Raw genomic sequence first — 17,828 nt, 5'->3', positions numbered from 1 at the left:
TTATTCCTTGACAAGGATTACTCTCATACTAATGATTGTTGACGTGTATTCATGAAGAAATCCTGGATTGGATTTTACATCACCTTAATTTGTGGTGTCGATGATCTTATCATCAAAGTCTATATAAGACATGAAATACACACAATCATGTTAAGATGGATATTTGGGTTAAACCAAATTATGCTAAGTTTATGACTTGAGCATATCCCGCTAAGATATCAGTCTTCATATATCCGAAAGTATTGGAGAAGTTCAATATGGATATATTATATCAAAGACACATATGGTCATATTATACCTAATATGGGATACATATCCTTGAGACATAGGGGAGATGGTGAAGTGATAGAGGAGCATGAATTGCCATATGTAAATACCATCGAAGCACTCATATATCTTGCAAAATATGTCAGGCCTGACACTATAGTTTTTGGCAATTAATTGAGAGTGCAATTCCCCGAAAGGTACAAGGTTTGTGTAAGGAATATCCTCGGATATATCCAGGGCACAAAGGGTCTTGATCAATTTCATCCAGAAAATCAAGATGAGACTATGGTTTGATATGTTGATAGTGGCTAATTATCTGATCCCACAATGCCATATCAGAGACTGAGTTTGCTGGAAGAGTACTTTGAAGGAAGTATTCAGAATAGACTCTAAACGAGTTCCTCCAGTGATCATTCTATTTCATTTGAAGCATCAGAAAATGTGGATGACTTCATAGAATGATTGGCCACATGTGAAATCATGTGGAGATTATCATTATCTACCAAGATAATGTCACTTGTATTGCTTATGGGTTATATTTATCCTTGTGAACAAGGTATCGCAACTTTTTTGTTGGCTGGTTGCAGCTTTCACAGACACTAGCCACACTTGTTGTCGACCGAGTGCATCGGGGCATGCCATTGCCACACGTGTGTCGCACACACCTGTACAGTCATCTGAAAGTGTATCATAGTCCCCTAGGTGGGTTTTTGTGTCAACATATCTTAAGAGGTTAATGATTATCAAGTCTATTTTAGATTAGATCCCAAAATATGCAACAAGAGACATGAATGGCGACCCCTCAATTTCCGAGGATAAGTGCTGGACAAGCCAATAACTTATAGTTTTCATTTTAGTGACATATGATCTACATTGAGTCCACATGTACTATGCCATACTATAAAAAAGGGGGTCGAGGTTACTTTGTTTCTTCGTGTGCTTAAAAGTAAACCGCAAAGTCCTCAAAGTGTATTACTTTTTTGCTTATCTCCCTGCTCTTCCACTATCCGGAGGCCTTGAACAATCTTCCTCGGATCAGACGAACTACTCCCAGAGAGAGTCATTACAAATCCTACTCTTTTTCAGAAACTCCACATACCACTCCTAGCCACTAGACCACTTGCTCTGTCTTCTTGTACTGCCCGAATATTCCAAACGATTTTTGGTTGAAGTTTTTGAACGACTTCCGGAAGTGTGCGCAGGTCTGTCCTTGGTTGGTCCATCAAAGCCTCCTAACAATATTTAGTCAGGCCCTTCGAGCTTTTCGAAAGTTGCCACCTTGAGTTTTGTTCAGCGATTCCGAGCTGATCATTCAAAGCCTCTGAGTTGTGCGAGAAAGTGTGCCACGGTGAGATTTTTATCTAGTTTATATATATACCCCTGCATATCCCACCAGATTACTCGAAGAAACTCCATTAAAATCCTACTTTAAAGAGCAAAGTAGATTATCTCTTTAATCACAAGAGCGGAGAATTTGTTACGAACCAAAAATCAAGTTTGGGATTTTCGTTCTGTTTTTCTTTTGAACCATAGAAATAAATGACCTACATTGAATTGATAAATGGTAAAGTGACTTTATGGTAAAAGGACTCAAAAAATAAGCAGCACAAATACGAGTACTAGGTGAAATTTAAGTAAATCAAAGAATCTTCTACCGATACAATTTTTCTATATAGTCTATGGCGCACACTAATTCATGAAATATCCCTAGCATTTTCTTACACAAAATTGACTTCATATAGACTCATGATCATCTTATCAACTTCACATGGGAGGCATCCTTGCGAATAAAATCTCCTGCATGAGATGAGGACAGCTTGCCTCGAGATGTTTGAATACATCTGAATCTGTTTTCTTCACAGCTTCAAGTGTCTTCCCTGATGCTAGAAACTCAATACATGCTTTTTTGAGAACCCCGCAGTTATGTTGCTCCGCTAATGTTAGCGTTGTCGCGACTGTTTTCAAGTCGACGCTATCACATAATTTACCTTCACACATAACCCTCAACCTCTCCACTCCATATAGATCCGCCGCAACTAGTAGGTGCTGTAGATTTTCAGTTTTGCCTTCTTCATAACCATCCATCATGCAATCTGTGTATATAAAGTGAAGAAGGGCCTCAAAGACTTGTGGCTCAATGTCATCAATCTCGATGCACCGAGTTGAGTTTTCTTTCATCGGACAGAAGAGCTCTGCCTTGAAAACCGGGGACCATGCAGCCAACAAACATCTGTGGGCATTGAACAATTGGCCGCGAACACTGAATGTCACATCTGCACCATCTCCATCCACATGCATGTGCCGGAGATGCTCTTGCAGATTCGACGGTGGAGCCACGGCAAGGTTCGTCTTAAGCTCCGTGCGAGATTCTTTTATGATGGTGAGTACGCACCTTATGGTCAATGAGCCATAGTAGAGGTCTGGCATTGATTTCAGCTTTGAATTGTCGAAGAATCTGGTGTAGCCGAAACCGTCACTAGTATGAGCTCGAGGAAAGATGTGGTCGACTAGAGCCCTGGTTACTTGGCCGTGTTTCTCCAGAACGCTTAATGTGAACTTTGTCCTCACACCCTTTGAATCCGGTGAGCAGAGATGGTGCAAAAACACTGACCCTTTGCCGGCGTAGTCTTTCATGACTCCGTCTGGATAGAGCCTGATATTCCAGTTGTAGCCACCGACGCAGAATGTGCTCGAGCTTACGAACTTGCCGACGCCCATGCCAACGAGCAGCGAGTAGTTGATAATCTCAAAATCGTGGGTCCCCGTGAAGCTCTCCGTGAGGCATCTCGACGCCGTCTCGGACGGAGACTGGCCAGGCTTAGCTGAGGAAGACGATCTGTTGCCCATGGAGACGGTAGAAGCTAGACTAAAGAGAGAGAGAGAGAGATCACCACCGATGATTTATTGGTCTTGAGGATGACGTGAGTCATTGCCAGGAATGTAGGCACGATAAACGCAGACACATGAGGCTCCAATATTAAAGTGAGTATAAATATACCAAGAATCAAGGGAGAACAATAACATGACTATACCAATGTAAATATATATTCTGAAGTTGATATGTAGATGCCCCAATACAATGACTGAAATCCCAAATTTGTTATAATCAACGCTACACAGACTAAGTACTAAATACTAGTCACATGATCATTTAATTTCTAGACAAACGAGACTAGCCACTCAAGACACAGGACACCTTATGTAAAATATTAGTTTTGCTAAAGCACATCTAGATGTGCCATAAGTATTGCACATCTAAATCCTATACTATTGATCTTACTGTTGGAATTTTGCTAGTAGGCCTTTGGCCCAAAGCCCAACTAAAATTCTGAAATTCTCTTGGCCCATTCATACACACATGTGAGTGGAGTGAGTGAGGCTAAAGTTTAGTCCCACCCCGGAAGTTGAGAGAGAGTTGCACCTCTTTATAAGGTGAGCTCTTCTACCACTTGTATGAGCATGAGAAGACAAGACCTACACACGCGCTCCTCCTCCTCGCTCGCCTCGTCACGACGGGCCGCGCCACGCCGCGGGTTGTGGGATTGAGCCGAGCCGAGGACAGAGCTATGCACGTTGTCTATATTTTTGCTGCTCGGGAAAATTAATGAGTCATTAATTAATAATTAACGGACGCATTAATTATTACACCGTGAGCTCGAGAGAGTTATGCGCTATTTGAAAGGCACCGCGAGCTATGGGATTCACTACACCGGGTATCCAAGGGTACTGGAGGGTTATAGTGACTCAAACTGGATTTCTGATGCTGATGAGATAAAGGCCACAAGTGGTTATGTTTTTACACTTGGTGGTGGCGCTGTTTCCTGGAAGTCTTGCAAGCAGACCATCTTAACGAGGTCAACTATGGAAGCAGAACTCACAGCATTGGACACTGCCACTGTTGAAGCAGAGTGGCTTCGTGAACTCTTGATGGACTTACCTATGGTTGAAAAACCAATACCCCCTATCCTGATGAACTGTGATAATCAAATTATGATCGTCAAGATAAACAATTCGAAGGACAATATGAAGTCCTCAAGACATGTGAAGAGGAGACTAAAATCTATCAGAAAATTGAGGAACTCCGGAGTTATTACGTTGGATTATATCCAGACATCGAAAAACTTGGCAGATCCCTTCACAAAGGGTCTATCACGTAATGTGATAGATAATGCATCGATGGAGATGGGTTTGAGACCCACCGCATGAGTTGTCCATAGTGGTAACCCACTCTATGTGATCAGAGATCACGTGAAGTAGAAGTGGGAGACAAGCTGTTGGTCAGCTGGGAGGAGAGTATCCCTATATTAACTATCCCACTCCGTGAAGATGCAATACTCTTCTGATCTGCATGGCAGGTTGATACTTATCTTAATGTGTTCCAAGTGGCTTATTCGAGTAAGCAGAGATGTTGTCCTGCAGAACATCTTCTGAGGAACACACCTCTAAGAATTTGACTGTTAACGTCACAGTCTGTGAGAATTGGGTGTTCTCTAATAAATTCATGAAAAGGCCCTGGTGTATGACGTATACGCTCCACCCGCAGGGAAGCCTTGCGGCAGCCAAGTATCGGTCAAGAATCTGTGTGAAACTAGTCTCGCAGAAAACTTGTAGTTCAAGGCATAGTCCACTATTCAAGTTGTGATCTAGTGTAACATAAATATCTAAGTGGAAGTTCAACTTCACAGTCTCCACTAAGCACCGGTATATAAACAATATTTTGGAACTAAATGATGAGATGTGCCTATGAGACTTTGTGGGGGATTGTTGGAATTTTGCTAGTAGGCCTTTGGCCCAAAGCCCAACTAAAATTCTGAAATTCTCTTGGCCCATTCATGCACACATGTGCGTGGAGTGAGTGAGGCTAAAGTTTAGTCCCACCCCGGAAGTTGAGAGAGAGTTGCACCTCTTTATAAGGTGAGCTCTTCTACCACTTGTATGAGTATGAGAAGAGAAGACCTACACGCGCGCTCCTCCTCCTCGCTCGCCTCGCCACGCCACGCCTCGTCATGACGCGCCGCGGGTTGCGGGATTGAGCCGAGCCGAGGACAGAGCTATGCACGTTGTCTATATTTTTGCTGCTCTGGAAAATTAATGAGTCATGAATTAATAATTAATGGACGCGTTAATTACTGAACCATTTCCGATTCTTTTGGATCATGATGACTCGGACGTGGGGTTTATTCCCACGACCTACCCGGCCCGCACTATATAGTCAGGCAGACGTCTACCCTAGCCCCTGCCACTTCGTATGGTTTCTCACCACTGTTCCAGATCATTGCGCCGCCAAGCAAGTCTTCTCCATCCCTCCTTTCGGCGTGCACCGGGAGAAGGGACAGCAGGCCTCCGGAACCCTGCCTCCCGTGATCCTGTACAATAGAGGGGCGATCAGCTTTTTGGGGAGCGCACTCGCGCGACTGCTGGGAGCGACGACTTCGCGAACGACGACTTCTTCCCCGACCTCGGCAACCTCGTCCTCGACGACATGGGTGACAACGTCAACGCCAGCGGTGTTGCTCCCGCTGCATCGTATGTGATTCTATCCTTCCTTTCGATATCGTGGTAGAATTCATGTGTCTAGTATGTGCCCTAGATGTGATCTGTTCATCTGCTATGCTAGTTCACATGATTAGTTTAATCTCTGTTGTTGTAGTCATGATTTATCTTCTGTTTATTCGGATTAAATCTCGTAGTAATTTGCTCATATTTCCAACAATCCAAAAACCTGATGATAGGCAATTTACTCCGAGTGGTTTTGCTGCGCATCTGAAGCCGCCTGCCTTTAAGGGGGCGCAATATAAGAGGTGGCGCATGAGAGCAGTCTACTGGTTTCAGACCATGGGCTGCTATGACGCCACCAAGGGCAAGCCTGAGGGCGATCTTAATCCAGCACAGCTGGAAGCTTTTGAGAAGATCGATACCCTCTTTAAAGGCGCTCTTCTGAGTGTTCTTGATGACTCAATTATGGATTCGTATATGTCGTTTGACAACGGCAAGGACATGTGGGCTGCGCTCGAGGCCAAGTTTGGTGCCTCGGACGCCGGCAGCGAGTTGTACATCATGGAGCAATTCTATGACTACAAGATGACTGATGAGCGCGCTGTTGTACAGCAGGCTCATGAGATAGAGTCGCTCGCAAAAGAACTTGAGTATTTCAAGTGTGTGTTGCCGGACAAATTTGTTGCCGGGGGCATCATTGCCAAGCTTCCACCTTCGTGGAACAATTTTGCTACTTCCCTTAAACACAAGAGACGGGAGTTTTCCGTTGCGGATCTCATTGATACTCTTGATGTTGAAGAGAAGGCGAGAGCAAAGGACACACGTGCTCGAGTTGCTGAGGGAGGTTCTAGTGCCCACATGGTACAGAAGAAGAACTTCCAGCCCAACAACTTCAAAAACAACAAGAACAAAACTCAGGGCAAAGGCAAGTTTGATACAAAGAACAAGCCATCACATTCTACCAACTTCAAGAAGAATTCTCATAAGAAGGGGAAGGGATTTTGCCATGTCTGCGGTGATCCTAATCACTGGGCTCCGAAGTGTCCTAACCGCTTTGAGGAGCGCGAACGTGAGAAGAGCGGCAAGTCCGCTAATGTCGTCATCGGTGATACTGATATGAAGGAATCAGGGTACGGTATTTTTCCTACCATCCTTTCAGTGTTTCAATCCCCTGATTGGTTAATTGACACCGGTGCCAATGTACATGTTTGTGCTGACGCCTCCATGTTTTCTTCTTACCAGGCCACTGGGACTTCTCCCGTGCTGATGGGGAACGGGTCACATGCCATCGTTCGAGGTGTTGGTACGGTCGATCTGAAGTTTACTTTGGGGAAGACCGTGCGTCTGAAGAACGTTCATCATGTGTCATCCATCAATAAAAATCTCGTTAGCGGTTCCCGTTTATGTCGAGATGGTTTTAAGTTGGTTTTCGAATCCAATAAAGTTGTAATTTCTAAGTGTGGACAATTTGTTGGAAAAGGCTATGAGTGCGGAGGCTTGTTCCGCCTATCTTTGTCAGATATTTGCACTAAAGTTATTAATAATGGTTGCCACAATAATGAGTCTGATATTTGGCATTCACGACTTTGTCATATTAACTTTGGATGCATGACGCGGCTAGCCAATATGAATTTAATTCTGAAAATCTCTCCTGTCAAGGGCTCTAAGTGCCAAGTATGTGTGCAAGCTAAGCAACCTCGCAAGTCCCATAAGACTGCAGAGGCAAGAGACTTGGCGCCACTAGAGCTTATACATTCTGATCTTTGTGAGATGAATGACGTGTTGACAAAAGGTGGAAAGAGATACTTCATGACGTTGATTGATGACTCCACTAGATATTGTTATGTGTATCTTCTGAAATCAAAAGATGAGGCTTTGACTTTCTTCAAAAACTATAAAGCTGAGGCAGAGAACCAACTTAATCAAAAAATTAAATGGCTTAGGTCCGATCGTGGTGGAGAGTATTTTTACAATGAATTTGATCTGTTGTGTGCGGAACATGGTATAATCCATGAGAGGACGCCTCCCTACTCACCCCAGTCAAATGGGGTAGCCGAAAGAAAGAACCGAACTCTAACTGATATGGTTAACACCATGTTAGACACTTCGGGTCTATCCAAGGAATGGTGGGGGGAGGCGCTAATGACTGCGTGTCATGTCCTAAACCGGGTTCCCACAAAGCATAAGGCCATGACTCCATTTGAGGAATGGGAAAGGAAAAGGTTGAAACTCTCTTACCTACGTACTTGGGGTTGTTTGGCGAAAGTCAATATACCAATTCCCAAGAAGCGCAAGCTTGGACCAAAAACCGTGGATTGTGTTCTTCTGGGCTATGCTTTTCATAGCATCGGCTATAGATTTTTTATAATAAAATCTGAGGTGTCCGACATGCATGTTGGTACGATTATGGAGTCAAATGATGCAACTTTCTTTGAGGACATATTTCCTATGAAGGATATGTCGAGTTCATCAAATCAGGAGATACCTACTCCATCTAGTGAGGAATTCACTGTAATTCCTGAACCCACCATTGCGATGGAACACGTTGAGAATCCTGTTGAGGGTGACAATGGAACTTCTGTGAGGAGTAAGAGACAGAGGAATGCAAAGTCCTTTGGTGATGATTTCATTGTGTACCTCGTGGATGACACACCCAGGACTATTTCAGAAGCCTATGCATCTCCTGATGCTGACTACTGGAAGGAAGTTGTACGTAGTGAGATGGATTCCATCTTAGCTAACGGCACTTGGGAGATCACTGACCGTCCTTATGGGTGAAAACCTGTAGGATGTAAGTGGGTGTTCAAGAAGAAGCTTAGACCTGATGGTATGATTAAAAAGTACAAGGCACGACTTGTGGCCAAGGGTTATACCCAGAAAGAAGGTGAAGACTTCTTTGATACTTACTCACCCGTGGCTAGATGACCACAATTCGGGTGCTACTATCACTGGCTGACTCACATGGTCTTCTCGTTCATCAAATGGACGTTAAGACAACTTTCCTCAATGGAGAGTTGAAGGAGGAAATTTACATGGATCAGCCAGATGGTTTTGTTGTACCTAGTCAGGAAGGAAAGGTGTGCAAGTTATTAAAGTCCTTATATGCCCTTAAACAAGCTCCTAAGGAGTGGCATGAGAAGTTCAAAAGAACATTAACTGCTGTCGGCTTTGTAGTAAACGATGGTGACAAGTGCGTGTACTATCGCTATGGTGGGGGCGAAGGAGTTATTCTTTGTCGGTATGTCAACGACATATTGATATTTGGAACCAAACTTGATTTAATCAAGGAGGTTAAGGATTTCTTATCTCGCTGTTTTGAGATGAAGGATCTAGGAGTAGCTGCTGTTATCTTAAACATCAAGCTGTTGAGAGATGAGAATAGTGGGATCACACTGCTTCAGTCTTACTGTGTGGAAAAGGTCTTGAGTCGTTTTGGGTATAGCGAGTGCACACCTTCTCCAACTCCATATGATGCTAGTGTGTTGCTTCAAAAGAATCGATAGATTGCTAGAGATCAACTGAGGTATTCTAAGATTATTGGTTCGCTTATGTATTTGGCGAGTGCCACGAGGCCTGACATCTCTTTTGCTATGAGCAAGCTGAGTCAGTTTGTATAAAAATCGGGAGATGATCATTGGCATGCGCTTGAGAGAGTTATGCGCTATTTGAAAGGCATCGCGAGCTATGGGATTCACTACACCGGGTATCCAAGGGTACTGGAGGGTTATAGTGACTCAAACTGGATTTCTGATGCTGATGAGATAAAGGCCACAAGTGGTTATGTTTTTACACTTGGTGGTGGCGTTGTTTCCTGGAAGTCTTGCAAGCAGACCATCTTAACGAGGTCAACTATGGAAGCAGAACTCACAGCATTGGACACTGCCACTGTTGAAGCAGAGTGGCTTCGTGAACTCTTGATGGACTTACCTATGGCTGAAAAACCAATACCCCTTATCCTGATGAACTGTGATAATCAAACTGTGATCGTCAAGATAAACAGTTTGAAGGACAATATGAAGTCCTCAAGACATGTGAAGCGGAGACTAAAATCTGTCAGAAAATTGAGGAACTCCGGAGTTATTACGTTGGATTATATCCAGACGTCGAAAAACTTGGCAGATCGCTTCACAAAGGGTCTATCACGTAATGTGATAGATAATGCATCGATGGAGATGGGTTTGAGACCCACCGCATGAGTTGTCCATAGTGGCAACCCACCCTATGTGATCAGAGATCCCGTGAAGTAGAAGTGGGAGACAAGCTGTTGGTAAGCTGGGAGGAGAGTATCCCTATATTAACTATCCCACTCCGTGAAGATGCAATACTCTCCTGATCTGCATGGCAGGTTGATACTTATCTTAATGTGTTCCAAGTGGCTTATTCGGGTAAGCAGAGATGTTGTCCTGCAGAACATCTTCTGAGGAACACACCTATATGAATTTGACTGTTAACGCGCAGTCTGTGAGAATTGGGTGTTCTCTAATAAATTCATGAAAAGGCCCTAGAGTATGATGTATACGCTCCACCCGCGGGGAAGCCTTGCGGCAGCCAAGTCTCGCAGAAAACTTGTAGTTCAAGGTATAGTCCACTGTTCAAGTTGTGATCTAGTGTAACATAAATCTCTAAGTGGAAGTTCAACTTCACAGTCTCCACTAAGCACCAGTATATAAACAATATTTTGGAACTAAATGATGAGATGTGCCAATGAGACTTTGTCGGGGATTGTTGGAATTTTGCTAGTAGGCCTTTGGCGCAAAGCCCAACTAAAATTCTGAAATTCTCTTGGCCCATTCATGCACACATGTGAGTGGAGTGAGTGAGGCTAAAGTTTAGTCCCACCCCGGAAGTGGAGAGAGAGTTGCACCTCTTTATAAGGTGAGCTCTTCTACCACTTGTATGAGTATGAGAAGAGAAGACCTACACACGCGCTCCTCCTCCTCGCTCGCCTTGCCACGCCACGCCTTGTCACGACGCGCCGCGGGTTGTAGGATTGAGCCGAGCCGAGGACAGAGCTATGCACGTTGTCTATGTTTTTGCTGCTCGGGAAAATTAATGAGTCATTAGTTAATAATTAACGGACGCGTTAATTACTGAACCATTTCCGATTCTTTTCAATCGTGACGACTCGGACGTGGGGTTTATTCCCACGACCTACCCGACCCGCACTATATAGTCAGGCAGACATCTACCCTAGCTGCTGCCGCTTCGTATGGTTTCTCACCACCGTTCCAGATCATTGCGCCGCCAAGCAAGTCTTCTCCAGCCCTCCTTTCGGCATGCACCGGGAGAAGGGACAGCAGGCCTCCGGAACCCCGCCTCTCGTGATCCTGTACGGGAGAGGGGCGATCAGGTTTTTGGGGAGCGCACTCGCGCGACTGCTGGCAGCGACGACTTCGCGAACAACGACTTCTTCCCCGACCTCGGCAACCTCGTCCTCGACGACATGGGTGACAACGTCAACACCGGCGGTGTTGCTCCCCCTGCACCGTATGTGATTCTATCCTTCCTGTTCGAGATCGTGGTAGAATTCATGTGTCTAGTATGTGCCCTAGATGTGATTTGTTCATCTGCTATGCTAGTTCACATGATTAGTTTAATCTCTGTTGCTGTAGTCATGATTTATCTTCTATTTATTTGGATTAAATCTCGTAGTAATTTTTTCATATTTCCAACAATCCAAAAACCTGATGATAGGCAATTTACTCTGAGTGGTTTTGCTGCGCATCTAAAGCCGCCTGCCTTTAAGGGGGCGCAATATAAGAGGTGGCGCACGAGAGCAGTCTACTGGTTTCAGACCATGGGCTGCTATGACGCCACCAAGGGCAAGCCTGAGGGCGATCTTAATCCAGCACAGCTGGAAGCTTTTGAGAAGATCGATACCCTCTTTAAAGGTGCTCTTCTGTGTGTTCTTGATGACTCAATTGTGGATTCGTATATGTCGTTTGACAACGGCAAGGACATGTGGGCTGCGCTCGAGGCCAAGTTTGGTGCCTCGGACGCCGGCAGCGAGTTGTACGTCATGGAGCAATTCTATGACTACAAGATGACTGATGAGCGCGCTGTTGTACAGCAGGCTCATGAGATACAGTCGCTCGCAAAAGAACTTGAGTACTTCAAGTGTGTGTTGCCGGACAAATTTGTTGCCGGGGGCATCATTGCCAAGCTTCCACCTTCGTGGAACAATTTTGCTACTTCCCTGAAACACAAGAGACAGGAGTTTTCCGTTGCAGATCTCATTGGTACACTTGATGTTGAAGAGATGGCGAGAGCAAAGGACACACGTGCTCGAGTTGCTGAGGGAGGTTCTAGTGCCCACATGGTACAGAAGAAGAACTTCCAACCCAACAAGTTCAAAAACAACAAGAACAAAACTTAGGGCAAAGGCAAGTTTGATACAAAGAACAAGCCATCACATTCTACCAACTTCAAGAAGAATTCTCATAAGAAGGGGAAGGGACTTTGCCATGTCTGCGGTGATCCTAATCACTGGGCTCCGAAGTGTCCTAACCGCTTTGAGGAGCGCGAACATGAGAAGAGCGGCAAGTCCTCTAATGTCATCATCGGTGATACTGATATGAAGGAATCAGGATATGGTATTTTTCCTACCATCCTTTCAGTATTTCAATCCCCTGATTGGTTAATTGGCACCAGTGCCAATGTACATGTTTGTGCTGACGCCTCCATGTTTTCTTCTTACCAGGCCACTAGGACTTCTCCCGTGCTGATGGCGAACGGGTCACATGCCATCATTCGAGGTGTTGGTACGGTCGATATGAAGTTTACTTCGGGGAAGACCGTGTACCAATATGAAGTTTATTGGTTTGCTTATGTATTTGGCGAGTGCCACGAGGCCTGACATCTCTTTTGCTGTGAGAAAGCTGAGTCGGTTTGTGTCAAAACCGGGAGATGATCATTGGCATGCGCTTGAGAGAGTTATGCGCTATTTGAAAGGCATCGCGAGCTATGGGATTCACTACACCGGGTATCCAAGGGTACTAGAGGGTTATAGTGACTCAAACTGGATTTCTGATGCTGATGAGATAAAGGCCACAAGTGGTTATGTTTTTACACTTGGTGGTGGCACTGTTTCCTGGAAGTCTTGCAAGCAGGCCATCTTAACAAGGTCAACTATGGAAGCAGAACTCACAGCATTGGACACTGCCACTATTGAAGTAGAGTGGCTTCGTGAACTCTTGATAGACTTACCTACGGTTGAAAAACCAATACCCCCTATCCTGATGAACTGTGATAATCAAACTGTGATCGTCAAGATAAACAGTTCGAAGGACAATATGAAGTCCTCAAGACATGTGAAGAGGAGGCTAAAATCTGTCAGAAAATTGAGGAACTCCAGAGTTATTACGTTGGATTATATCCAGACGTCGAAAAACATGGCAGATCCCTTCACAAAGGGTCTATCACGTAATGTGATAGATAATGCATCGATGGAGATGGGTTTGAGACCCACCGCATGAGTTGTCCATAGTGGTAACCCACTCTATGTGATCAGAGATCCCGTGAATTAGAAGTGGGAGACAAGCTGTTGGTCAGCTGGGAGGAGAGTATCCCTATATTAACTATCCCACTCCGTGAAGATGCAATACTCTCCTGATCTACATGGCAGGTTGATACTTATCTTAATGTGTTCCAAATGGCTTATTCGGGTAAGCAGAGATGATGTCCTGCAGAACATCTTCTGAGGAACACACCTAAATGAATTAGACTGTTAACGTCGCAGTCTGTGAGAATTGGGTGTTCTCTAATAAATTCATGAAAAGGCCCTGGAGTATGACGTATATGCTCCTGTTGGAAATATGCCCTAGAGGCAATAATAAATTAGTTATTATTATATTATATTTCATTGTTCATGATAATCGTTTATTATCCATGCTAGAATTGTATTGATAGGAAACTCAGATACATGTGTGGATACATAGACAAAACCATGTCCCTAGTAAGCCTCTAGTTGACTAGCTCGTTGATCAGTAGATGGTTACGGTTTCCTGACCATGGACATTGGATGTCCTTGATAACGGGATCACATCATTAGGAGAATGATGTGATGGACAAGACCCAATCCTAAGCCTAGCACAAAGATCGTGTAGTTCGTATGCTAAAGCTTTTCTAATGTCAAGTATCATTTCCTTAGACCATGAGATTGTGCAACTCCCGGATACCGTAGGAATGCTTTGGGTGTACCAAACGTCACAACGTAACTTGGTGGCTATAAAGGTTCACTACAGGTATCTCCGAAAGTGTCTGTTGGGTTGGCACGAATCGAGACTGGGATTTGTCACTCCGTGTAAACGGGGAGGTATCTCTGGACCCACTCGGTAGGACATCATCATAATGTGCACAATGTGATCAAGGAGTTGCTCACGGGATGATGTGTTACGGAACGAGTAAAGAGACTTGCCGGTAACGAGATTGAACAAGGTATCGGGGTACCGACGATCGAATCTCGGGCAAGTAGCGTACCGATGGACAAAGGGAATTGTATACGGGATTGATTGAATCCTTGACATCATGGTTCATCCGATGAAATCATCGTGGAGCATGTGAGAGCCAACATGGGTATCCAGATCCCGCTGTTGGTTATTGACCGGAGAGTTGTCTCGGCCATGTCAGCATGACTCCCGAGCCCGTAGGGTCTACACACTTAAGGTTCGATGAAGCTAGGGTTATAGGGAATAGATGTACGTGGTTACCGAATGTTGTTCGGAGTCCCGGATGAGATCCCAGACGTCACGAGGAGTTCCGAAATGGTCCGGAGGTAAAGATTTATATATGGGAAGTCATCATACGGTCACCGCAATAATTCGGGGGTTACCGGTATTGTACCGGGACCACCAGAGGGGCTCCGGGGGTCCACCGGGAGGGTCCACCTGCCCCGGAGGGCCCTATGGGCTGTATGTGGAGAGGGACCAGCCCCTTAGTGGGCTGGGCGCCTCCCCCCTAGGGCCCATGCGCCTAGGGTTTGGGGGAACCCTAAAGGGGGGCGCTCCCCTTGCCCTGGGGGACAAGGCAACCCCCCTTGGCCGCCGCCCCCTCCTCAGATTGGATCTGAGGAGGCCGGGCCCCCTCTCCCTTGCCCCTATATATATGTGGGGGTTGGGAGGGCAGCCGCACCCAAGTTCTGGCGCAGCCCTTCCCCTCTCCCAAGTCCTCCCCTTCTCCTACGGTGCTTGGCGAAGCCCTGCAGGATTACCACGCTCCTCCTTCACCACCATGCCGTCGTGCTGCTACTGGATGGAGCCTTACCCAACCTCTCCTTCTCCTCTTGCTGGATCAAGGCGTAGGAGACGTCACCGGGCTGTACGTGTGTTGAACGCGGAGCTGCCGTCCGTTCGGCACTAGGATCATCGGTGATTTGGATCACGACGAGTATGACTCCATCAACCCCGTTCACTTAAACGCTTCCACTTAGCGATCTACAAGGGTATGTAGATGCACTCCCGTTCCCCTCGTTGCTAGATTACTCCATAGATTGATCTTGGTGATGCGTAGAAAATTTTAAATTTCTGCTACGTTCCCCAATAGTGGCATCATGAGCTAGGTCTATGCGTAGTTTCTATGCACTAGTAGAACACAAAGCAGTTGTGGGCATCCATATTGCCAATTTGCTTGCCATTACTAGTCTTATCTTGATTCAGCGGCATCGTGGGATGAAGCAGCCCGGACCGACCTTACACGTACGCTTACGTGAGACTGGTTCCACCGACTGACATGCACTAGTTGCATAAGGTGGCTAGCGGGTGTCTGTCTCTCCCACTTTAGTCGGATCGGATTCGATAAAAAGGGTCCTTATGAAGGGTAAATAGAAATTGGCATATCACGTTATGGTTTTGGCGTAGGTAAGAAACGTTCTTGCTAGAAACCTATAGCAGCCACGTAAAAACTTGCAACAACAATTAGAGGACGTCTAACTTGTTTTTACAGCATATGCCTTGTGATGTGATATGGCCAAAAGGATGTGATGAATGATATATGTGATGTATGAGATTGAACATGTTCTTGTAATAGGAATCACGACTTGCATGTCGATGAGTATGACAACCGGCAGGAGCCATAGGAGTTGTCTTAATTTATTTATGACCTGCGTGTCAACATAAACGTCATGTAATTACTTTACTTTATTTCTAAAGCGTTGCCATAGTAGTAGAAGTAATAGATGACGAGACAACTTCAAGAAGACACGATGATGGAGATCATGATGATGGGGATCATGGTGTCATGCCGGTGACAACGATGATCATGGAGCCCCGAAGATGGAGATCAAAAGGAGCAAAATGATATTGGCCATATCATGTCACTATTTGATTGCATGTGATGTTTATCATGTTTTACATCTTATTTGCTTAAAACGACGATAGCTTAAATAAGATGATCCCTCACTAAAATTTCAAGAAAAGTGTTCCCCCTAACTGTGCACCGTTGCGAAGGTTCGTCTTTTCGAAGCACCACGTGATGATCGGGTGTGATAGATTCTAACGTTCGAATACAATGGGTGTAAGCCAGATTTACACACGCAATACACTTAGGTTGACTTGACAAGCCTAGCATGTACAGACATGGCCTCGGAACACGGAAGACCGAAAGGTCGAGCATGAGTCATATAGAAGATACGATCAACATGAAGATGTTCACCGATGTTGACTAGTCCATCTCACGTGATGATCGGACACGGCCTAGTTGACTCGGATCATGTTTCACTTAGATGACTAGAGGGATGTCTATCTGAGTGGGAGTTCATTAAATAATTTGATTAGATGAACTCAATTATCATGAACATAGTCTAAATTGTCTTTGCAAATATGTTGTAGATGAATAGCTCACGTTGTAGCTCCCTGTTTCAATACGTTCCTAGAGAAAGACCAAGTTGAAAGATATTGTAAGCACTGATGCGGACTAGGTCCGTAGTCCGAGGAGTGTCCTCACTGCTACACAGAAGGCTTACGTCTTTGATGCACCGCTCGATGTGCAAACCCCTACAACGTCGTCTGTGGATGTTGTGAACACCTGACAGACACATCCTGATGACTACTTGATAGTTTAGTGCACCATACTTTACGGCTTAGAATCGGGATTCCAATGACGTTTTGAACGCCATAGAATGTATGAGATGTTCCAAGAGCTGAAATTGGGATTTCAGGCTCATGCCCGTGTTGAGAGGTGTGAGACCTCTGACAAGTTCTTTTGCCAACAAGATGGAGGAAAATAGCTCAGCTAGTGAGCATGTGCTCGGAATGTCTGGGTGCTACAATCACTTAAATCAAGTGGGAGTTAACCTCCAGATAAGATAGTGATTGATAGTGTTCTCTAGCCACTATCACTAAGCTACTAAATCTTCGTGATGAACTATGACATGCAAGGGATGGAGTTGATCCCGGAGCTATTCACGGTGCTTAAGACCACAAAAGGTATAAATCAAGAAGGAGCATCAAGTGTTGATGGTTTAACAAGACCACTGGTTTCAAGAAGGGCAAGGGCTAGAAGGGAAACTTCATGGATGGCAAACCAGTTGCCGCTCCAGTGAAGGAGCCCAAGGTTGAACCCAAACCCAAGACTAAGTGCTTCTATTGTAAGGGGAACGGTCACTGGTAGCGGAATTACCCCAAATGCATGGTAGATAAGAAGGCTGGCAACTTCAACAAAGTATATATGTGTTATTAATGTGTACCTCACTAGTACTCCTAGTAGCACCTGGGTATTGGATACCGGTTCAGTTACTATTACTGGTGACTTGAAGCAAAAGCTACAGGCTAAACGGAGACTGGCTAAGGGCGAAGTGACGATGTGTGTTGGAAGTGTTTCCAAAGTTGATGAGATCACCATCGCACGCTCCATCTGCCTTCGGGATTAGTATTGAACCTAGATAAATGTTATCAAGTGTCTACGTTGAGCATGAATATGATTAGATCATGTTCATTGCAATACGGTCATTCATTTAAGTTAGAGAATAATGGTTATTCTGTTTACATGAATGATACCTTTCATGGTCATGCACCCTATGTGAATGGTTCATTGAATCTCGATCGTGGTAATACACATGTTCACGCCAAAAG

The 17,828-nt window shown here is 44.9% G+C and overlaps 1 pseudogene; it reads right to left on the bottom strand.

Annotated features, from left to right (window-relative positions):
* Positions 1–2,031: 2,031 nt before the first annotated feature.
* Positions 2,032–8,710, bottom strand: LOC125546705 (BTB/POZ and MATH domain-containing protein 1 pseudogene; annotated as a pseudogene).
* Positions 8,711–17,828: the final 9,118 nt, after the last annotated feature.

Source organism: Triticum urartu, chromosome 2A (genome assembly GCF_056163025.1).
Source record: "Triticum urartu cultivar PI428250 chromosome 2A, HENAU_Tu73, whole genome shotgun sequence".
In the NCBI taxonomy this organism is placed as follows: Eukaryota; Viridiplantae; Streptophyta; class Magnoliopsida; order Poales; family Poaceae; genus Triticum; species Triticum urartu.
Note: the sequence above shows the minus strand (reverse complement) of the source record. Positions and strands in the feature narration are given on the sequence as shown.